Source organism: Bubalus bubalis, chromosome 13 (genome assembly GCF_019923935.1).
Source record: "Bubalus bubalis isolate 160015118507 breed Murrah chromosome 13, NDDB_SH_1, whole genome shotgun sequence".
Lineage (NCBI taxonomy): Eukaryota > Metazoa > Chordata > Mammalia > Artiodactyla > Bovidae > Bubalus > Bubalus bubalis.
In genome coordinates this window covers 7,998,979-8,022,239 of record NC_059169.1, presented here as the reverse complement: position 1 = coordinate 8,022,239, position 23,261 = coordinate 7,998,979, and the positions used below count along the sequence as shown (strand labels likewise).

The 23,261-nt window shown below is 41.6% G+C and overlaps 1 long non-coding RNA gene across 1 annotated transcript in view; it reads left to right on the top strand.

Annotated features, from left to right (window-relative positions):
- The first annotated feature begins 3,874 nt into the window (after positions 1-3,874).
- The window catches only part of LOC123328949, a 44,398-nt gene continuing 25,011 nt past the window's right edge, over positions 3,875-23,261 (top strand). The window contains exons 1-2 of the long non-coding RNA XR_006543976.2: positions 3,875-4,585; positions 14,658-14,747. This is a non-coding gene — a long non-coding RNA (uncharacterized LOC123328949). The remainder of the gene's footprint in view (positions 4,586-14,657; positions 14,748-23,261) is intronic.

The following is a 23,261-nucleotide window of genomic DNA, read 5'->3' as shown; positions in this document are numbered from 1 at the left end:
CTTCTGTTAGGTCCCTACCATTTCTGTCCTTTATCGAGCCCATCTTTGCATGAAATGTTCCCTTGGTATCTCTGATTTTCTTGAAGAGATCTCTAATTTTTCCCATTCTGTTGTTTTCTTCTACTTCTTTGCATTGATCGTTGAGGAAGGCTTTCTTATCTCTTCTTGTTATTCTTTGGAACTCTGCATTCAAATGGGTATATCTTTCCTTTTTTCCTTTGCTTTTCACTTCCCTGCTTTTCACAGCTATTTGTAAGGCCTCCTCAGACAGCCATTTTGCTTTTTTTCATTTCTTTTTCTTGGGGATGGTCTTGATTCCTGTCTCCTGTACAATGTCATGAACCTCCATCCATAGTTCATCAGGCACTCTGTCTATCAGATCTAGGCCCTTAAATCTATTTCTCACTTCCACTGTATAATCATAATGGCTACATTAAGGTTTATTAAAGGAAAAATTCAGGAGGAAATATAAGAATATAACTGCTCTAAAGTTGCAAGTCACCCCATAATGCACTTGCTATTTAAGAAGCAAAAACTAACAAAATTACAAGGCAAAGTGGACACATCCACCACCATTGTGGGGAATTTGTAACGCACTCCTGTCAGATTGTTCGAAATGAAAACCGGTAAGGTTAGAGTGGATTTGAGCACCACAGCTAAAACGCTTGATCAAATTTACCTTCTCCCAGTATAAAGAACTCACATTTACAAAGATCTTGGCTGTCATTTCTTTAAGAGACGAAGTCGGTCTAGACAAAAACAGTTTCGATGGATTGAAAAAGGCTGAACTGGTGGTTGAAGTGATAGGATTTGCTACTTAACTGAAGATAGGGGTTGGAAAAGGGGGAAAGGGGGTGGGAAGTGATGAAAGCTCAGGTGGAAAGTGATGCTATGAATGGTGAGATGGAAAGGAAAGAGGTGGCAGTCTGAGCAGAGGGGAGGGTGGTGAGTTCCATGGGATCTCCTGAGTTTAAAGTGCATTTCCAGTAGGAAAGTGACCTTCAGCTTTCTGTTCGTGTTTCCTTTGAGTAAATATTCTGGAGCATCTTCTTCCCCATATGTACGGGTTCAATAATAACATTGCTATTGATCCAGTGTTTTATAAATATTTGTTCGTGCAAATGCTACTTGATCAATCAGGTAATATTTAGGGGACTGATGTTGAAGCAGCTAATTTTAGTATGCACTATTTACTATCAATTCGTTAGAGCACTTCAGTAGATAATAGTCTTTCCTTTCAAGCGGGCTATAGAAGTTCCTATCGCTTCCTTAAAGGTGATCTATATCTTGGATCAGACATAATAATAGCCATGGAGGGCTTATAAATTCTTCCACATATGTTCTCTATGGTGACTTTCACAGACACACCAGCAGGTAGATAGGGTAGGATTTATTACTGTACCCATTTTGCAGATGCAGAAACTGAAAATCAAGTAACATGATCATATCCTCCTGTTAGTTTTACAATTCAGGGTCCAGAACCTAGCAATATCAAGAACCACTGTTCAAGGGAAGAGGATAGTAACAGAAAAAATGTTCCAAGAAATTATTAGATTTCTCTTTCACATTTCCACTCTTCCTCTGTATTTCTCCATTTTTCTCTGTAGAGACCATGAGGTCAGTTAAGTAATTTATGACTTGGTGAAATAGCAGAAGAAGGGAAAATTTTTCTATGTTTTTTTCTTCTCATTCAGGAGCAAATACATTGCTACCAAGTTTTTCTATGGTCTACCAAAGGGAAAATGCCTTCAATATGCCTTATATTTTTTTTTATTAAAGTATAACTGACTTTGAATATTATGTTAGTTTCAGGTGTACAGCATAGTGATTTGGTATTTTACAGATTGTACTCCATTAACAGGTATTACCACATAATGGCTATAATTCCCTGTGCTGTGCGATGTATCCTTGTTGGCGATCTATTTTATACATAAGCTTGTACCTGTTGGTCTCATAGCCCTAGTTAGCGCCTCCCCGCCCCCTCCCTTTGGTCACCACTAGTCCTCCTGCCTGGAGAATCCCATGGATGGGGCAGCCTGGTGGGCTGCAGTCCATGGGGTCGCGAAGAGTCGGACACGACTGAGCGAAGTCCCTTTCACTTTTCACTTTCATGCATTGGAGAAGGAAATGGCAACCCACTCCAGTGTTCTTGCCTGGAGAATCCCAGGGACGGGGGAGCCTGGTGGGCTGCCGTCTGTGGGGTCGCACAGAGTCGGACACGACTGAAGCGACTAAGTAGTAGTAGTCGTAGTTTGTTTTCTATGTCTGTGAGTTTGTCTCTGTTTTGCATGGAGGATCATTTGTATTACCTTCTTAGATTTCACATATAAGTGATATCATACGGTGTGTGTCTTTCTCTGTTTGGCTTATTTCACATATATCCTATACTGTTTTTGAAATCTCTAGAGTGAAATACAGATTGTACAAATTCAGCTCTCCAAAGGATAAAAGCAATGACAAAGTTCCTTACATTTCTTCATTTCTTTATATTTTCACGAGTCTATATTTTCAGTAGATAACTAATGAGCATCTACTGTGTAGCACAGGTGAAACTGTGGGACATATATTGTGTGCTGAGTGGCTCTAGTCACGTACGACTCTGTGCCATGATTGTAACTCGCTGGGCTCCTCTGTCCATGGGAATCTCCAGGCAAGAATACTGGAGTGGGTTGCCATTTCCTTCTCCAGGGATCTTCCTGACTCAGGGATTGAACCCGAATCTCTTATGTCTCCTACATTTGAAAAAGGGTTCTTTACCACTAGCGCCACCAGGGAAGCCCAGGTCACATATTAAGTTAACCTTAAAAAATGCATTCCAGTATACGTTGCTGCTGCTGCTGCTAAGTCCAGTATACATTAGGTGCAGACAAATACTGTTTGATTCTACTTATATGAGTTCCCTAGAATAGTCAAATTCAGAGAGTCAGAAAGTACAGTGGTAGATGCCAGAGGCAGGGGGCGGGGGTGGTTAGGGAGAACAGGGAATCAGTGTTTATTGGAGGCAGAGTTTGAGTTTAGAAAGGTGAAAACTTTGAGAGATGGACAACGGTGAGAACTGCACATCAGTGTGAATGTACTTAGTGCCACTAAACTGCACAGTTAAATATGGTTAAAATAGCATGCTTTATATTATATGACTTTTACCACCATTAAAAAAACAAACAAAAAAGTCATTTGCCTCCATTGAAATGAACACAGGCGGGAGGCTAAGAGCTCTTGCAAGTGGCTTTCTGCCCCTTTATGCTTGTAGGCCTTAATATTTTCTCTTCTCTCTATTTGAAACATTCTCTTCTCTTACTCCACTTGCCAAATGCATTCCCATCCTCAGGACTGATCTCAATGATCTCTCCTTAAACTTTAATAAGTTCCTATTATTAAAGGTGTAACTTTAATGAAAGAACAAACTCAGACCTTCCATCATACATCCTGGGTATCGCTGTCAGACCCATCTTCATTTTTAGGGTCGGGTTTACTTACAGAAATCTTATTTTTATGTTGTAGTATTTTATGTAAGTGGCTTAACAGAACAAAGTCCCTCAGAACCTATGTTATCTTCCTTTACCTTCCATGGACAATTTCATTTTTTCTGTTCTTTGCCTTCTCTCATCTTCATTAAAGATGTAAATAGTTTATAAAAGAATTCCAAATTTGTATTGTGGGAAAACTTGAGTCAACCTGAATTTTTAAAAAATATTATTTATTGTTAATTGAAGGATAATTTTGCTTTACAATATTGTGTTGCTTTCTGCCACACACCAGCATGTGTCAGCCACAGGTATACATATGCCCCCTCCTTCTTGAACCTCCCTCCCACCTCCCACCCTATCCCAGCCCTCCAGGTTGTCATAGAGCACCAGGCTGAGTTAACCTGAATTTAATGATGAAGAATTCCTGAGAGCCAGCATTCTGAGTTTTTCTACAGTGATCCAATTTATATCTCTTGGAAAGAAGAAAGACAAAAAGTCTGTTTTTTTGCATGTGTACACAATCACTATGCATTTCTAGGCCTTATACACAATACCAGCGCCACAAAGGCCATTTCTGATTGAATTCCATTGACATGATTCTGACTTTCACAAGTCCCCATGGAAATGATCTGTACATTGTATTGGGTTGGCCAAAAAGGTCATTCGGATTTTTTGTGGCATCGTACAGCAAACCTAAATGAACTTTTGGCCCATCCGATACCTTCTCGAATGATTTGACTGTAGCCCTTTCACTGTGATGTCACAGGAGGAATCTGAGATGCTGTGACTGACGCTTCCTTTTCCCTTCCACCGCTCTCAATGTGTGTCAGATCGTCCCACCTGTAACCGGACGGCTGCAGCTTCCTGAGGTGACCGCGTCCCTACGGGAAATGGGGTCAGGTTGGTCATGGTCACTGGACACCCGCAGGGAGATTAGTTAAGGTCAAGCAAGCTGAGGTCACAACAGGTCTTGCTGGGAAGAGAGTTATGTGAGCTCTCCTTGGAATGAGACTGGCAACCTGACCTGGCATTAGGCAACATTCTGTACCGAAGACTTGACAAACAGGTGGGAGAAAACCTCAGTAGGACTGAGTACAGCCTGAAGAATACTCAGAAAGGTGAGTGGCTTTGATAGGGAGCCTCTGTAGACTGAGGCCTTTTATCCGGGGCAATTCAGATCTATTTTAGTTGGTCCTACCCCAGGTGGAGTCTTACTAGTCTTAAAGGGTCCTTACAGCTAAGCAGAATCCAGTTCCCTTAAAAGGAGAGGCTTCTCTCTGTGAGTGCTGTGTGCTAAGTCGCTCAGTCATGTCCGACTCTTTTCGACCCCATGGACTGTAGCCCGCCAAGCTCTGCCCATGGGGATTCTCCAGGCAAGGATACTGGAGTGGGTTGCCATGCCCTCCTCCAGGGGCTCTGCCCAACCCAGGGATTGAATCTGAATCTCTTTAGGCTCGAGCATTGGTAGGTGGGTTCTTTTTACCACTAGTGCCACCTGGGAAGCTGTTCAGCAAGTGAATATGAGAGGAGGAGCTCAGAGCTGGACCTGGGAGGCTCCCAGGGGTGCTTGTTCTAGGGGGTGGGATGGGATTAGCCCTGGGGAATGGAGAGAAGGGGAGACGGAGGAGGAAAGCTCTTCATTTCTCCTTTGCTTGGCTTTCTCCCTCTGAGACTGAGTCACCACGTGGAGCTAAAGGCAGAGGTTTGGCTGAAGGCATGTAAGTAATTCATATTTTCCAGTTTTCCTCAACCCACCCTGTCCCTCCAAATCTCTTCTGCACTTGTGAGATAAGCCTTCCTGGAAGGCGGTTTTATCATCTCAAAAGCCGCTAATGACTTCTCCTTTCTGTGTGTTAAACTTCTACTCCCCCAGGCTGACATTCGAGAGCCTTTGCTGCCTGGGCCCCCATGGCCTTAATGATCCTCAACACGGACCTTCCACCTGAGGAGCGGGTGTGCTCAGCCCCTGCAGTTCTCCGTGGCGAGTCCTGTCTTTGGGCTTCGTTTATTCTGCTGTCATCCACTTAGAACACCTTCCTTCCCTCCTTCCACTTCTTTTTCTCACTTCCATTCTTCCTTTTTGAAATTTATAAATAGATTTTTAATTTGTCATTATACGTATCTCTCACCTTTGCAGAATATGCTAAGGATGGAGAATAAGATTATTACATCTTACAGCCTATCTCATTCTACAAGTAAATCTCATGTTGTTATATTACAAGCATTTTTAGTCTCATCACGACTTTTTAAACTTGTTTTTCATTGGAGGGTCATTGCTTTACAGTGTTGTGTTGGTTTCTACCATACATCAACATGAATCAGTTCAGTTCAGTTCAGTTCAGTTCATTTCAGTTCAGTCGCTCAGTCGTGTCCGACTCTTTGCCACCCCATGAATTGCAGCACACCAGGCCTCCCTGTCCATTACCAACTCCTAGAGTTCACCCAAACTCATAAGTGTACATAAATCCCCTTGCTCTAGAATATCTACCCTCTCATCCCACAGGTTGTCACAGATCACCGGGCTGAGCTCCCTGTGTTCTTCAGCAACTTCCCACTAGCCCTAACCCTCCCCCCACTCCTACACAAAATCCTAAAGACGAGGGTTCACGTCCTACCTTTTCCTTTCAGCCTTCACACCGCACTCCTGAGCTCTCTCAGATCAGGTGGGCTCTTGGCTTTCTTTCCACCCTGCCTAACTGAGTTTGGTGATTTATGGCAAGAGAGAATGAGCAGAAAGAAAGCAAAACGGCAAGGATGAAGTGGCGAGAGCTATACTTTCTGGAAATAAGCTAACTTCCCTTTGTGCCTTCTGTCTTGCCCTCTTGGATCTCAACATGGCGCTTGTTGAAGACCCAGTGGGGATATTTTTGCATCACTGACTCTGAACAGACTCCAGGGGCTCATGTGGCGGGACATTCTCAGGACAGGCTTGGTGTCCAGAGTCTAGGATGTTCTCAGTGATTTGCAGATATCAGTTTTCACTCTAAACACGCATTCACTCCTTATGTAATCTGGGCTCAAAAGGTGTTTTCAGGACACTTAACTGTCAGTGAGATGACACATATGAGCACAGGATAACTCATAGAGAAGTCCAAACAGTCTGTGCTCTAACCTGACATTGCCAGCTTGAGGAAGGCCCAAGAAAACAGAGGGTCTTGGGAGGTGTGGGCCATGAGAGTGGGTTGGCTTGGTGGCAGAAAGTCCTCGAGATAACACAGGATATAATTTAGATCTCCTGGCATGTTTGCAATACACCCTCTGTATATGCACACCTCATGTGTAAATAATGAGACTCAACTAACTTTCCGAAATCTTTAAGACAGACGGACTTTGGTCTAGTGAGGTCAGAGCTTCAAAATCGGTCCCAGGGCCTTGTCTAAATGCTTGCCTAAATGCAGCTAATGTTCTGTGGCTAATATCTTCCCACAGAGCTACATCAAATGGAAATAGAGCTGTGTATTTTCTTCGCCTCTTAGGCCACGATACCTTGTGTGTTTAACTCAAAACTCTTTAAGCTATAATGGAGTGTCCTTAATGGATCATTTGGCATATGTGGTGGATGCTTACATGAAACAAACTTCTAAAAAATTTAAACGAAACCTTTTAGAAGTCCCCACTAGGGAGCACAGTTATATTGAAAGGTAATATAATTTGTGACATCAGAAGTCTTTTGTTAGTCTCTTTTAGAAGGCATTCTTCTTTTTATTTTCCTGACTTCACTTTCTTACTCTTTTTTTTTTTTTTTTTTCCAAAAGAGACTTTATTATTTTATTAAGTGGAGCATCTTTGGTTGCATTTGTTTTTTTCCAGAAATCATATAAAAAGCTCCGTCATGGTTTCCATCCAGGCCCAGTTACATATAAATGATCTTTTTTCCAGATTTTCTCACTCATTATTTTTACAGCTAAAGTTTTATTTAGGGACGTATGACGGTGTCGTGGGGCTTCCCAGATGGCTCAGTGGTAAAGAATCTACCTGCCAATGCAGGAGACACAGGAGATGTGAGTTCGATCCGTGGGTCTGGTAGATCCCTGGAGGAGGGCATGGCAACTGACTCCAGTATTCTTTCCTGGGGAATCCCGTGGACAGAGGAGCCTGGCGGGCCACAGTCCATGGGGTCACAATCAGACTGAGCATGATCGTATGGTAGGCGACCCTTTGGCTGAGACATTTAAATTAATTTGCATTTTAAAGAAACGTTTTAAATCTCTAAGTTGTAAACATTGGAAAGAGATTTTTATTCTAAAATGGTTAACTGCAATAATTAATCTTTAATAGATGCGGATCCTGACACACCGTTCATGAGGATGACTGAATTTCAAAGTTGGCATTTTTTGGGGTCACATACGTGTATATACGGAGAAGGCGATGGCACCCCACTCCAGTACTCTTGCCTGGAAAATCCCATGGACGGAGGAGCCTGGAAGGCTGCAGTCCATGGGGTCGCTGAGGGTCAGACACGACTGAGCGACTTCACTTTCACTTTTCCCTTTCATGCACTGGAGAAGGAACTGGCAGCCCACTCCAGTGTTCTTGCCTGGAGAATCCCGGGGACAGGGGAGCCTGGTGGGCTGCCGTCTATGGGGTCGCACAGAGTCGGACACGACTGAAGCTGCTTAGCAGCAGCAGTATGTGTATATATGCCTTCCTTTTATTATGATGAAATTAGCTGATTGTCTTTTTCATTGTTTTGAGGGGAGGACAGTAGTTTGCAGTATCAATCTATAAGAATTTAGTGAACTAACTGCCCCTCATTTCTGTTTGTCTGGATGAGGCTTGTTGACTCTCATGCCACACAGGTGTGTGCTGTGCGGTGCTTAGTCGCTCAGCCGTGTCCGACCCTTTGTGACCCCATGGACTATAGCCCACCAGGCTCCTCTGTCCATGGGATTCTCCGGGCGAGAATACTGGAGTGGGTTACCATGCCCTCCTCCAGGGCCTCTTCCCAACCCAGGGATCGAACCCAGGCCTCCTGCACTGCAGGCGGATTCTTTACCGTCTGAGCCACCAGGGAAGTAAGTTGAAGACAAAGTGCCACCCAGAGGTTTCTGTAAAATTTTTAATGCTCCATTTAGGAGATCGTAGCTGCAATTACAAGGTACACTGTGGTTCATTTTTCATTTGCTCGTATATATACACAGCAATTCATTTTATATATAATCTGGCCACATAACTCAGTAACATGACACAGCTACCCTCAAATATCTGGGCTACGTGAATTAAAAAATGTTCTTAATAACCTTGTATTTCTTCCTGAAGAACCTATAAAAAGGAATGATGGCTTTTCAGAGAAGAAAAGAATAATCAGAGAGCCCTGAGGGAAAAAGCTTGTCTCTGGGCTCTGCTTGGGACTCTTCCATCTGCTGCATTTTTTCTCACCTGTCTCCTAACACAAACCAAGAGACTCAAATTCAATTTCTGTTCGGGAGTTTAGTATTTACCACTTTTAAGACAGACTTCATAATTTCTTTCATAAGGCTCAGTTCAGCAGTTGCATGGCATCACTGAATCAATGGACATGAGTTTGAGCAAACTCAGGGAGATTGTGAAGGACAGGGAAACCTGGGGTGCGGCAGTTCATGGGGTCCCAAAGAGTCTGATATGACTTCATGACTGAGCAACAACAGTTCAACTAAAGCATGGGGCAAGACTGGGATTCTTCCTTGAGCAAGTTATTGGGTTAAGGTTCTAGACTCAAGAGATCTCTGTGATGGTTTAAGTATCTTTTTGTATTAATAAAAAAATGGCTCTATTCAAGCCTGAAATCCAGAGCAAGTACTCTTGGTTAAAAACAAACAACAACAACAAAAAAACCCCTGATGTTTTAATTGCTGCAAGCACCATTTTATTTACCAAGCACTTAAGTAATGCTTACTCTTTGCCTGATGCCTGCAAGATGCCTTACAAATAATGAACTCATAATCCCTCATAATAACGCTAAGATATGGAGATAAATACCATGACTATGCCCATTTTACAGATGAGTAAGTAATACGCCTACAGTCACAAAGCTGGAAAGGGGCAGAGTCAGGCAATCTGCTCTGGAAACTGGACCACACTGTCTGCTGACCTGACGGCATTCTGCTCCTCCAAGGCCATCCTTCTGGACCCTAAATGGTCACGTGCCCTGGCTGGTGTCTCTAAGCCAGTCCCAGAGGATGGTTATCGAGAATCACCGGCTTCCCCGGGGGAAGGTGACATCACGGAGGATTTTCCCTTTCACCGTACACTCCGGCCACAGTTAACATCTCACTGTTCCTGAACTTAGGGGGCTTCCTCAGACCCCAGTGCCTTTAGTGCTGCTCACTCCTCTCTTGTGTGTGTGTGTGTGTGTGTGTGTTAGTTGTTCAGTCATATTCAACTGTTTGCAACACCATAGACTGTAGCCCGCCAGGCTCCTGTCCATGGGATTTCCCAGGCAAGAATATTGAATGGTTGCCATTTCCCTCTCCAGGGGATCTTCCCAACTCAGGGATGGTAAAGGCAGAGTCTTTACCATCTGAACCACCAGAGAAGCCCCATACCTCTTTTATGGGATGACTTTTCCCTCTCTTATGGCATGGCTTATTCATAAGACATCTCTGAATCACTTTTCAAGATAGAGCTCACTTGGCTCCTCCTCTGACCTTTTCCACCTTCTGGTGGATGTTGCCACAGGTGCTGTGCCAACTTCCCATTCCATTGTGGGTGGAATGGGAAGCACCAGCCCCCCAACACCAGCACTTCCCATTCCATCTTGGCCCCCTTGGGTCTGCTTTCAGCTTGCTTTGAGTTATTGTAGACTGAATCTAGGTTTGGGAACTGGCCCAATAGGCCCTGGAGTCTGATAATTCTCGGTGGTAGGTGTGGAGCCCCTAACGAAACCCTAGAGAATTTTTAGAAAGCAAGCCATCCACCTTACAAATACCTGTGAAAAGAAGAGAAGAGAAAAGCAAATGAGAAAAGGAAAGATATACCCATTTGAATGCAGAATTCCAAAGAATAGCAAGGAGAGATAAGAAAGCCTTCCTCAGTGATTAGTGCAAAGAAATAGAGGAAAACAATAGAATGGGAAAGATGTCTTCAAGAAAATTAGGTATACCAAGGAAACTTTTCATGCAAAGAAGGGCATAATAAGGGACAGAAATGGTATGGACCTAACAGAAGTAGAAAATACTAAGAAGAGGTGGCAAGAATACACAGAAGAACTGTACAAAAAAGATCTTCACAACCCAGATCATCACGATAGTGTGATCACTCACCTAGAGCCAGACATCCTGGAATGTGAAGTCAAGTGGGCCTTAGGAACCATCACTATGAACAAAGCTAGTGGAGGTGATGGAATTCCAATTGAGCTATCTCAAATCCTAAAAGATGATGCTGTGAAAGTGCTGCACTCAATATGCCAGCAAATTTGGAAAACTCAGTAGTGGCCATAGGACTGGAAAAGGTCAGTTTTCATTCCAATCCCAAAGAAAGGCAATGCCAAAGAATGCTCAAACTACTGCACAATTGCACTCATCTCACATGCTAGTAAAGTAATGCTTAAAATTCTCCAAGCCAGGCTTCAACAATGCGTGAACCATGAACTTCCACATGTTCAAGCTGGATTTAGAAAAGGCAGAAACCAGAGATCAAATTGCCAACATCCACTGGAGCATAGAAAAAGCAAGAGAGTTCCAGAAAAACATCTACTTCTGCTTTATTGACTAAGCCAAAACCTTTGACTGTGTGGATCACAATAAACTATGGAAAATTCTGAAAGAGATGGGAATACCAGATCACCTGATCTGCCTCTTGAGAAATCTGCATGCAGGTCAGGAAACAACAGTTAGAACTGGACATGGAACAACAGACTGGTTCCAAATAGGAAAAGGAGTATGTCAAGGCTGTATATTGTCACCCTGCTTATTTAACTTATATGCAGAGTACATCATGAGAAACGCTGGGCTGGATGAAGCACAAGCTGGAATCAAGATTGCCAGGAGAAATATCAATCACCTCAGATATGCAGATGACACCACCCTTATGGCAGAAAGTGAAGAGGAACTCAAAAGCCTCTTGATGAAAGTGAAAGAGGAGAGTGAAAAAGTTGGCTTAAAGCTCAACATTCAGAAAACGAAGATCATGGCATCCGGTCCCACCACTTCATAGGAAATAGATGGGGAAACAGTGGAAACAGTGTCAGACTTTATTTTTTTGGGCTCCAAACCCACTGCAGATGGTGACTGCAGCCATGAAATTAAAAGACGCTTACTCCTTGGAAGGAAAGTTATGACCAACCTAGATAGCATATTCAAAAGCAGAGACATTACTTTGCCAACAAAGGTCCATGTGGTGAAAGCTATGTTTTTCCAGTGGTCATGTATGGAGGTGAGAGCTGGATTATAAAGAAGGCTGAGTGCTGGAGAATTGATGCTTTTGAACTGTGGTGTTGGAGAAGACTCTTGAGAGTCCCTTGGACTGCAAGGAGATCCAACCATTCCATCCTAACAGATATCAGTCCTGAATATTCATTAGCAGGACTGATGCTGAAGCTGAAACTCTAATACTTTGGCCACCTGATGTGAAGAACTGATTCATTTGAAAAGACCCTGATGCTGAGAAAGACTGAAGGCAGGAGGAGAAGGGGATGACACAGAATGAGATGGTTGGATGGCATTACCAACACAATGGACATGAATTTGAGTAAACTCTGGGAGTTGGTGATGGACAGGGAGGCCTGGCGTGCTGTAGTCCATGGGGTCACAAAGTGTTAGACATGACTGAGTGACTGAACTGAACTGAACTGAACTGAGCCACCCACCCCTTGACAACGCCTCCTTACCATTCAGAGTCTGGCATACTCCTTATTAGATGGGTCAGACAAGCTGTCAGAAATCTCTATCATGAGCATAATAAGTTGTTCTGAAGTGCAGTCTCCTCAATACAGATGGATCATGAGAAAGACCTACCTGTGTTAAATTTGAGAGACACTGGTACTCATGCGAATTCGGTCAAAATGCTAAAAACAAAAGCAAAAAAAAAAAAAAAAAAACAACAACTCCAACCATTCAACTGAGAGTATATTAATTTCTTACTAAATATACCTATCATATCCTCATGAATACATAATACTGGTATTTCCATATGGGCTGGAAATGCTAAATTGTTAATAGCTTTCAGCAACTTGTTTCTTGTTATGACTTCTCCAGTAATGTGCAATAGTTTTGGCAAAGTGCAATAACAATATATTCTTATAATCGTAAAAATCTACAATATTCTTTAGTTAGCCTGGTTTTGATATTTGAAAAATAGAGATATTAATTTCACATGCAAACAGAGGGTAAGAAAATGTCAAAGAAATCAGTTTATGAGTCTAATATGGATTGTAACAAAGTTGTTAAGATTTTAAAAGATCCTTTCAATAAGTACCCTGAAGTATACCTAGGTTTACTAATTCCTGACTTTTCTTTTATTGAGATATAATTGATGTGTAACATTATATTAGTTTCAGGTGTATAACATAATGATTCGATGTATGTATGTTTTGCAAAATGACCACAATTGAGGCTAGTTAACATCCATCCCCACACAGAGTTACACATTTTTTTTCTTGTGATGAGAACTTTTAAGATTTATTCTCTTAGCAACTTTCAAACATACAGCACAATATTACTAACCGTAGTCACCACGTTTATTTACTTTATAACTAGAAGTTTGTACTTTTTGATTTCCTTTTCATCCACCCCTACTCCCTGCCTTTGGCAACTGCCAATCTGTTCTCTATATCTATGAACTTTGATTTGTTTGTTTGTTTTTAGATTCCACATATTAGTGAAATCATTTGTCTTTCTCTATCTGACTTACTTAATTTAGCATAATGGCCTTAAGGTACATCCAGGTACATCCAAGCTGTCACAAATTGCACAATCATCTTTTTAAATATATATGTGACAAATCTAGACAGAGTATTAAAAAAGCAGAGACATCACTTTGTTGACAAAGGTCTATATAGTCAGAGCTATGGTTTTTCCAGTAGTCATATACAGACGTGAGAGTTGGACCACAGAGAAAGCTTAAACCAAAGAACTGATGCTTTTGAACTGTGGTGCTGGAGAAGACTCTTGAGAGTACCTTGTACTCCAAGGAGATCAAACCAGTCAATCCTAAAGGAAATCAACCCTGAATAGTCATTGGAAAGACTGATGCTGAAGCTCTAATGCTTTGGCCACCTGATACGAAGAGCTGACTCATTGGAAAAGACCCTGATGTTGGGAAAGATTGAGGGCAAGAGGAGAAGGGGACGACAGAGAATGAGATGGTTGGGTGGCATCACTGACTCAATGGACATGAGTTTGAACAAACTGCGAGATAGTGAAAGACAGGGAAGTCTGGCATGCTACAGTCCATGGGATCTCAAAGAGCTGGACATGACTTAGCATCTGAACAACAATATACAGTATGTGCTACATTTTCTTTATCCATTCATCCATCAGTGGACGCTGAGATTCGATGTCTTGGCTATGTAAATAATGCTGCAATGAACACTGGGGTACAGTTCCTCACTCTCTAATATACTATAGTTACCCTACTTCATTGGGAAGTACAATTTCCTTATAATTGTACAAAAAAGAAAGGAAATAAACATCTTGAGTCAAATAAACTCCCAGTATGGCAAATCTTGCCTTAAGTACAATCTGCACTCTGAGTCATTGACTTGCATTGAGGGCCTTTCAGGCCAAGCAGAAACAAAAGGGGGTGGCAAGATGCAGTGTGCTTGGGCTGTCTTGTAGGATGATTTCAGAAGCACCTGAAATAGCACGAAATTTCCTCCTTCCTTCACTCAACAGAGGATGTGGGGCTGTCATCTGAGGAAACACAAAGGGAATAAATAAATGATCAGTCTCGAAAGTTTTAAGGGTTACTTAAATGCTGTCTGTCAAAAAAAGTTGCCTTTAGATGAAGAGATTTGGATTTTAGTCTTTACTGCTTGTTAAGTGCTGTTAAGCAAAGTTACTTTTTGTCTTTGACTTTTTCTTTCTTTTTTTAAAAGTGTTTACTTGCAGATTCTGGTGGTTTTGATGAGACCAGGTTTTAAAGGTAATTTGAAAAGTGGAATGAACACATTACTGTGAAATGAAGTACACAGCTACCAAGGATGGTTGACTTTTAACTTTTACCTTGAATCACTTCACTATTGAGTTGAACATAAACTTCTTTTGTCAACAGATGAAATGAAGTGAAAAGACCTCTAGGAACCACATGTTTCTTCCCAGAGAGAAAGAAGCACTCTTACTGGTAACTGATGGAGTCACAAAGGTATTCAGGTTTTATATTTCATTTACTAAAGTTCTTGAAAATGAAATTTGTTTAAAAGCCTTTGTAAATACCTCTCTTCTACATGATAAAGGCTTCTGTGCAAATTCATAAGCTGCTATAGAAGTGAGGTCTGATCTCTTTGCTGGCACTTGCAAATTAGAAATTTTGCATGTACAGTATGTGCAGCCATGCAAGAAACCACCACTCGTCTCAAGCTGAATCATTTCATCCAGTTTCTACCTGGAGGGCTTTTTTTTTTCCAGCGCAATTAATTAAGCAAACAGGAGCAATGTTGGTACTTTTGACAGATTACAAGAACAAAGGCTCTTGCATTGGGGCTTTCATGAGTCTCATAAGTAGACAGTGCTGATAAATCCTGCATAACAGATTTTTTGATTCTCCCTCAAACGCTTTATCCTCTTCCAATTGGTACTCATCACCACGGGAGGCTTGCTACTTGCAAATTTCTCTATTGCTGTTTTCCTTTCCTCTTCGGTAATAGAGGCAATCAGTTTCTCATTATCCAGAAGATCCAGTTTTGGCATTTTAATTTTAGCCAGAATTTTCATAATCTCTCTGTTATCAGCTGCTAACTCGGATGCAAATATCAGTTTTTTTTTGTTGTTGTTGGAGAATGACAACAAAAAAAGGGAAACTTTACATTACTGCTCTCTAAAGATCAAATGTAGAACCTGTGAAATAAAAAAAACTGGTATTTGTGATTTTGATTCTTAATATTAGTTGTTTTTGACATTGGCATGCTTATAAAATTTGATTTAAAAAACTTTAAGAAAATTGTAGCCTAAAAGCCAGCCAGGCTCCTCTGTTCATGGAATTTCCCAGGCAAGAATGCTGGAGCAGGTAGCCATTCCCTTCTCAAGGGCATCTTCCAGACCCAGGGATCGAACCCGGATCTCCTGCATTGCAGGCAGATTCTTTATGTTCTGAGCCACCAATGAAAGTGAAAGTTGGTCAGTCGTCTCTGACTCTTTGTGACCCCATGGTCTATACAGTCCATGGAATTCTCCAGGCCAGAATACTGGAGTGGGTAGCCTTTCCCTTCTCCAGGGGATCTTCCCAAGCCAGGGATCGAACCCAGGTCTCCCACATTGCAGGTGGTTTCTTTACCAGCCACAAGGGAAGCCCAAGAATACTGGAGTGGGTAGCCTATCCCTTCTCCAGTGGATCTTCCCAACCGAGGAATCGAACCACGGTCTCTTGCATTGCAGGCAGATTCTTTACCAACTGAGCTATCAGGGAAGCCCTCTGAGCCACCGCGGAGGCCCCCAAACAATGCTAGGGTTTACTACTCACTGAATTTCTGCTTTGGGTATAGAACCACATCAGGTGTTATCAGGATCATGGGGAACAGGTTTAAGTCCCAGTGGAAAAAATTTTGTGCTTGTCAACAAGGGAGGAATTTTACTGTCATGCAGTAGATTTGGGCCCCATGTGTAAACACTGGTCTCTAGAAATTTTGTGCCAAACTCTGCCCCTCCACCACCATCGCTGGCCTTATGAGTTTTGAAGAATAAGAAAAATTTAGAAGAGATAATATACATAAAAAACAAACAAAAAACTAGAACTAGAGGAAAAGACTCATATGCTTTATTTTTTTCTTCTTTGCTATTGTTCATTCACTAAGTTGTGTCTAACTCTTTTCCACCCCATGAACTGAAGCACACCAGGCTTCCCTGTCTTTCACTATCTCCCAGAGTTTGCTCAAATTCATGTCCATTAAGTCAGTGATGCTCTCTAACCATTTCATCCTCTGCCACCCCCTTCTCCTTCTTCCCCAGCATCAGGGTCTTTTCCAGTGAATTGGTTCTTCATATCAAGTGGACTTAGACTTATCTCAGTTGAGCAGACATAACATTCTAGAATTTGCACTAAGTTGCTTCAGTTGTGTCCTATTTTTTGCAACCCCATGGACTACAGCCTGCCAGGCTCCTCTGTCCATGGGATTTCCCAGGCAAGAATACTGGAGTGGGTTGCCATGCCCCCTCCTCCAGGGGATCTTTCTGACCCAGGAATCAAACCTGCGTCTCTTAAGTCTACCTGCATTGCTAGGTGTGTTCTTCACCACTACTGCTGCCTGGGAAGCCCATGGCTAGATCAAAAGGAGTCTAAAGCTTTCTCCCCAGCCTCTTAGGATACATGTTTTGGGGGCAGCCATTTGCCACGTGAGAAGCCCAGCACTCCTCCAAGTCTGTCATGCTGAGAGGTGGCCAGAGGGAACCCATGGACGGGCCTGACCAATTCCCACTTTTTCCAGCCATCTTAGTCAAGAAACCAGAAGTGTGAATGAGGGGAGGCCTTCTACTGATTCCCGTCCCAGCCAGCATCTGACTGCAATTGCATGAGTGACCCTGAGCAAGAAACATCCAGCTGAGCACAGTCGACCCTCAGAAGCATGAGAGACAATAGAACATTATTGTTTTAACCCACAGAGTTGTGGGGTAGTTTGCAGCAAGCCTAACTGGCACCCCAGCAAACACAGGCTTTCCTTCTTTGTGCTGTAGACCCTCCAGAGTGACAGGGCTCCTCCTGAGGCAAAGAGCACTGTGGGACATTGCAGTAAAGCATCAAGGGCACTATGAGGGCCCTGTTGGAACTGGGTGCTTGTGGACAAGAAGAAGGGGCCGAACCGGAAACCATCTTAAGAAAAGAGCTTGCATTCGAGTGTAGAGTAGAACTGCATTAGTGCTTGTGGACGGGAAAGAGGGTGAGTTCGTTATCAGATAGGCTTGAACTGGTCATTCTACTTTCTCACTTCCAAGATGTTGGACTTCGGGCAAATTATCTTAACTCCCCAAGCCTCAGCTTCCTCATCTTTAAAGTTCAGATGATCTGATGATAATAAGATCAGATGCAAGGAGATAACAGAAGGTATTCAATAAATGTGTTCCTGCAGTTTTCTAAGTATGATCTGTCTTATAGCAACTGTTCCATTGCCTTCGAATGGTTTCTTTCCTTGCCTGTCTCCCAAGTAGACTTTGTGATGCCTTAGGGGAATGAGATTATATTATGTATTTTTGTGTTCTTGCTGGCAGGCAGAATACACAGAGTGGATGTTCCAACAGGGTGGAATGAAGGAAGGAGTTGATATCAGCAGGGTTGAGGAAGGAAGGAAGGAAGGATGATTAGTCTGTTTGGTCAGGAGGTCAGAAGCCACATGGGTTAATGGAGGAAACCAAGGCAGAGAGAATTCTAAGAACAGTAGGAAGTTGACACAGAGTGAGAAATGCAATACAAGATGAAGAAAAAAGTTTTGGTAGAGGGTTTCCAAGCTCCAGATAAGGTGTTTAAGGGAGAGATGAGTGTTGAAAAATGGAAGCGGCACAGAAGTTGGCCGAGTTGGTGGAGAATCGATACCTGTACATGCAGAGTAACTTTTGTAGAAAGACCGCGGGCTGGGGAGACAGATGTTCAGTTTCCGTATTGGGTGACCTTGACCAAGTCACTTAAATTCTTAGCACCTGTCGTTTCATGCAAAAAAAAAAAAAAGAAAGTCTTATCATAAGGATTAAAAATGATAATTTTTATAAAACACCTAGAAAGGTATCTGGTATAATAAGGGATACATAAATGTATTCTCTCATAAGGACAGCATATAAATATAAAATTGCTCTAAGTGGTTTTCAGTTGAAATTTATATAGGGTGTTTCATTTGCCTAGAGGTCAGGTAATTTAGTCTTCTATTTTTACATTAAAACTCAGAGAAGAGCCTGAAAGACAAAGCCAAGCCATTTCGCCTGGACCACTGGATTCTTGTAATGACCCTTGTTCTCTCTGGTTCTGAATGCTCAGACAAGGAGGTGAGTCCCCAGAGGACATTGAACTTGGACTCTGTGAATCATTGGTTAACGTACTCTGTTTTTCACTTTTCCAGAAGTCCAATATGGCCTTCTGGAAAAGTTAATCATGCTCTAATAGTGAGATCTGAGTGCAACTTCATCATTTTTTAAGATTTTTTTCACTTATAGAAACTCCACCCAGCCTTCTGGCATCTGAGGACATTTATTCATTGTGCTAGGGGAAAGTGGTCTGAGCCTAAAGCAAGAATACTACTTTCAAAGTAAAATGACTGAATAATTAACCAGGGTACCTTCTCAAAGGTGAAATTTGGCCAAGGTATTAGAATTGGTACTTGCAAAATGCCTAAGGTGTATCATGGATATTTGATGAAAGGACTAGGTCATCTCTGGGATTTTAAAATTCATCCAGTGACCTGGAAATTCTGAAGGTTTCTAAAAAAAAAAAATTTTTTTTTTTTTTTTAATCATCTCAGAGTATGTTGGATTGTGCATAATGGATTCCTTCTACAGAATCACCCACAGGCAGTGTCCGCCCTTGACATTGACTCCATTGACTCCCAGGGAAGTGGGGCTGGACCCTGAGCTAGCTGGACATTTACCTGAAGTCTGGGGAAAGAGCCTGTCTCCTGGGCATGGTGAGAAGTTGAGGGGATAGTGTGTGGTTTAAGTGGAAACTTCCAGAAGTTCAGCATGAGGAAGCTGGCATGGTGGGAATTTGCCTGTCTGTTGTGTAATTTGATCCCATTGGGAAACAGGAATTTGACTTTCACAGAGTTTGTCTCCACCAGATTACTAGAGTGAGTTCCCTCAACTTCTCCTTAGGCATTACTCTTGCACCTGATGATGGTGGGGTTGACCAGGTACCACTTGTATGTCTCATTTCTGGTGCAGAGTTTTAGCAATTCTAAAACAGAAAGCCTGACAGTCTATACCCATAACTATGCATCATCACTGGAGGAGGGATGTTCAAGGAGTGGACAACTATTTGTTTTTTGTTATTTGAAAATTTTTTTTGAAGAGTAGCTGAACAAATTGAGAGAAATGGGAAGGAAATAAACTGCACTGAAGAGAAAGTCCTTTGGACTTTTTTTTTTCTGTACAAGTGGATCATCTATAGGTTGAAATAATTATGAAACTTGGAATTCATCCAGTTCTGTAGTGGGTAATTACAAAATTGCTTTGTTTAATTATGTGGTATTTTATAGGAGAACATTTTTAACCTTTGTAACTAGTGCCAACGAAAGGAGACTTGGCTCTTCATAATAAGTATCGTCATTCTAATTGCATCTAAGGTTTATTTAGAAGTGATTCATTTTTTAAGACATGTTCCAATTTGTATAATTTTTTTTTAGTAGGTAAAAGCTGCTGAAGTGAATTGGTTTGTGGTAACAGACGTAAAACAAGAATAACAGCTTGTTAATAGTCTGCCCCACTCTTCAGATACCCTAAGTTCATCTCTGAGAAACATAGACACTGCAGATTCATTTCTGAAACATGAAGCAGAGCTTATATAATCAAGTGGCTCATTAGAGAGGATCAGAGGGCTTCAAAGTGCACTTTAAAAATCAGAACTAACGTCCTGTAGTTAAAGAGGAGATCAAAGTGGACGCCATGTCCAGAAGATCCTTTACAGACCTTACCCATCTGTGTTAGTATGAGGAGTGACTTTCGCTGACACTCACTGTAAATCCATGCATCTACTCATGACAGATTCAATGGTCAAACCACCACCTTCATTCATTCAACATGATTATTGAGTGACTTACGTGCAAGGCAATGCAAAGCCAATGCTGCCTATAATGTCTTTTTTGATTCTGTTGTCATATCTATAAATATGTATATGTATTCATATATATACACACACTTATTTTTAATTGGAGGATAGTTGCTTTACAATATCGTGTTGGTTTCTGCCATACATCCACATAAATCAGCCATAGGTATACATATGTCTCCGCCTCTTGAACCTCCCTCCTACCCCATCCCACCCCCTAGTGATTCTGTTGTCTTTAAAATACAACTACTAAGGTAGCACTTAAAAAAGAATTATGATATTTTGTATGTTATGTCTTGGGGAATGGGATAGTTTAAAATAATTAATAGAAGTAGAAAATATATTAACTTTTATAAAAGCTTATAAAAATGAACTTAAGTCAATACAAACTCAAAAAAAATCTTTTTAGATTTTTTTTTTTTTGGCTGCACTATTTGGCATGTGAGATCTTAGTTCCCTGACCAGGGACTGAACCCCAGCCGTCTGAGTGGAGGTATGGAGTCTTAGTCACTGGACTACCAGGGAAGTTCCTAACCATATGTATGTGGATGTCACTTATCATTCAGAATCTTAGTCTTCTCATTTCTAAAAGGATATCAAATTAATTTCTTCCTGCATTGTCAGAATAGATGGAAATCTCAGTCACTTAACGCAATGAAGATCAAAGGTCTCCTAACATCCCAGCCCATTTGGTTTTGGGGGGAGGTGGTGAAGCGGTGTTGGGGAGAACATGAGTTTCAGGCATTCCTTCCTGAGATGCCATCATCCTTAACATATGACCCCCAAGTTTGCCACAAAAGGAAAGAGAGAGAAAGAGCGTGTGAGAGATCTCTTAGGAAAACAGGCCTATTAAAAAGTCCAAATCTGTTCACATTCTATTGACTGGAACTAGTCACATGGCTCCACCTAGATGTCTGGAGCTTAGAAACCAAGTCTCTGGTGAGCCAAGGAGAGAAATGAAATGTTTTAGGGGGACACAGAGCATTGCTCAGATAATCTCCATTGTTGTTGAGATAGTGTTTGTGAAAATGCTAGGGTGATGTATATGGAATACTATCTGCAAAAAGACTGGGATCATGTAAATCACTCCTTGATATGTTAAATTTTTAAGACTGGAAAGGTAGATTGGGGTCAAGATGGTGAGGTCCCCAAATTATTGCCAGTTAAGGAATTTATAGCTTACTCCTTGGGTTATAGTGTGGAAGTAAAAGGTTTTGAAGAGGAAAGTGGAAAATGAAGTTGCTCAGTCGTGTCTGACTCTTTGAGACCTCAAGGACCGTAACCTACCAGGTTCCTCTGTCCATGGGATTTTCCAGGCAAAAGTACTGGAGTAGATTGCCATTTCCTTCTCCAGGGGATCTTCCCGACTCAGGGGTTGAACCCGGGTCTCCTGCGTTGCAGGCACACACTTTACTATCTGAGCCAAAGGTCTACTTTGAAGAGGGGAGTTACTTAAATTTGTGCATTAGGAAGACTGAAGCACTGTCTATTGGCTGGAGATTCTGGGAAAATGGTAGACAATAGTCTTTCTTGGTTGTTGAGGAGCTATAGGGCCTGGACGAGGGCCAGGGTAGAGGTCATGGGAGTGAGTGAATGTAATGTACCCTAAGCCTGCCAGTGGACTGTGATATTTTGTTAGTCCTTGTCCCTGCAGCATCTTCCACAGAACCTGCACTATAATATGTGTTCAGTAAACATTGCAGAAATCAGTAAGGGCTCTATGAATGGATGAGTAAGTGAACTCCATTCTATAGGACAGTTAGTTCTGTGTATGACTGTTTTCTCACATAAGTGATAAATTCAAGGGGTTGGGGATCCTTTGTTTTCAGCTTTCTGTAGGAAAGGTCTTGACGTGGGTCTAATAAGCACAAATAACCAAGAGATGTGTGTGGTAGTGAGTCTTCACACACGAGATTGGTGAAGCAGCTTTGAAGCTGAGGATTATCCTGGCTACACCAAGTCTAACAAACAGACAGACAAACAAAGCTCATGGGCCCAAGAGACATTACATTTAGCCCCATCTAACTCAGGCACAGGGACAGATAAGTTGCCTATGTGGTTTCAAATCTTTTATTGATTTCAACATGAATTGCTGACTCTTCTGCATGACTTTTGTTTAAAAAAACAAAATACTACTCTGCTAAAATCCAGAGGATTTATAAAATAAATGCCACTTGTTTTAAGAAGGCTAAAGATCTCAAATAAATGAATATTGTAAAACTCTGTCAAATAGTTTATAAAGAAAAACTGTGGTGACAAATGTGTTTGCTTTTCAATTTAAGTGAAACATCTATATAAGCAAAATATTGTCTACATTTACTACATTGTTTTAACTCTAATTTTTTTATATAAAAATATTATATAATCCTTAGGATTTTAGTAATTTAATCATTCCTCCATTTGAACATTTAAACACTTCTTTTACATTTCTTTTCTTTCTTTCTTTCTTTTTTTTTTTTTTTAGTGAACTTTCATTTGTTGTTCAGTTGCTTAGTTGTGTCCAACTCTTTGTGACCCCCGTAGACCGCAGCACGCCAGGCTTTCCTGTCCTTCACTATCTCTTGGAATTTGCTCAAACTCATGTCCACTGAGTCAGTGATGCCATCCAACCATCTCATCCTCTGTCGCCCCCTTCTCCTCCTGCCCTCAATCTTCCCCAGCATCAGGATTTTTTCAAATGAGTCAGCTCTTTGCATCAGGTGGCCAAAATACTGGAGTTTTCTTCAATCTCAGTCCTTCCAATGAATATTCAGAGTTGATTTCCTTTAGGTTTAACTGGTTTGACTTCCTTACAGTCCAAAGGACTCTCAAGTGTCTTCTCCAACACCATAGTTTGAAAGCATTAATCCTTTGGTGCTCAGCCTTCTTTAGAGTCCAACTTTCACATCCATACCTGACTACTGGAAAAACCACAGCTTTGAC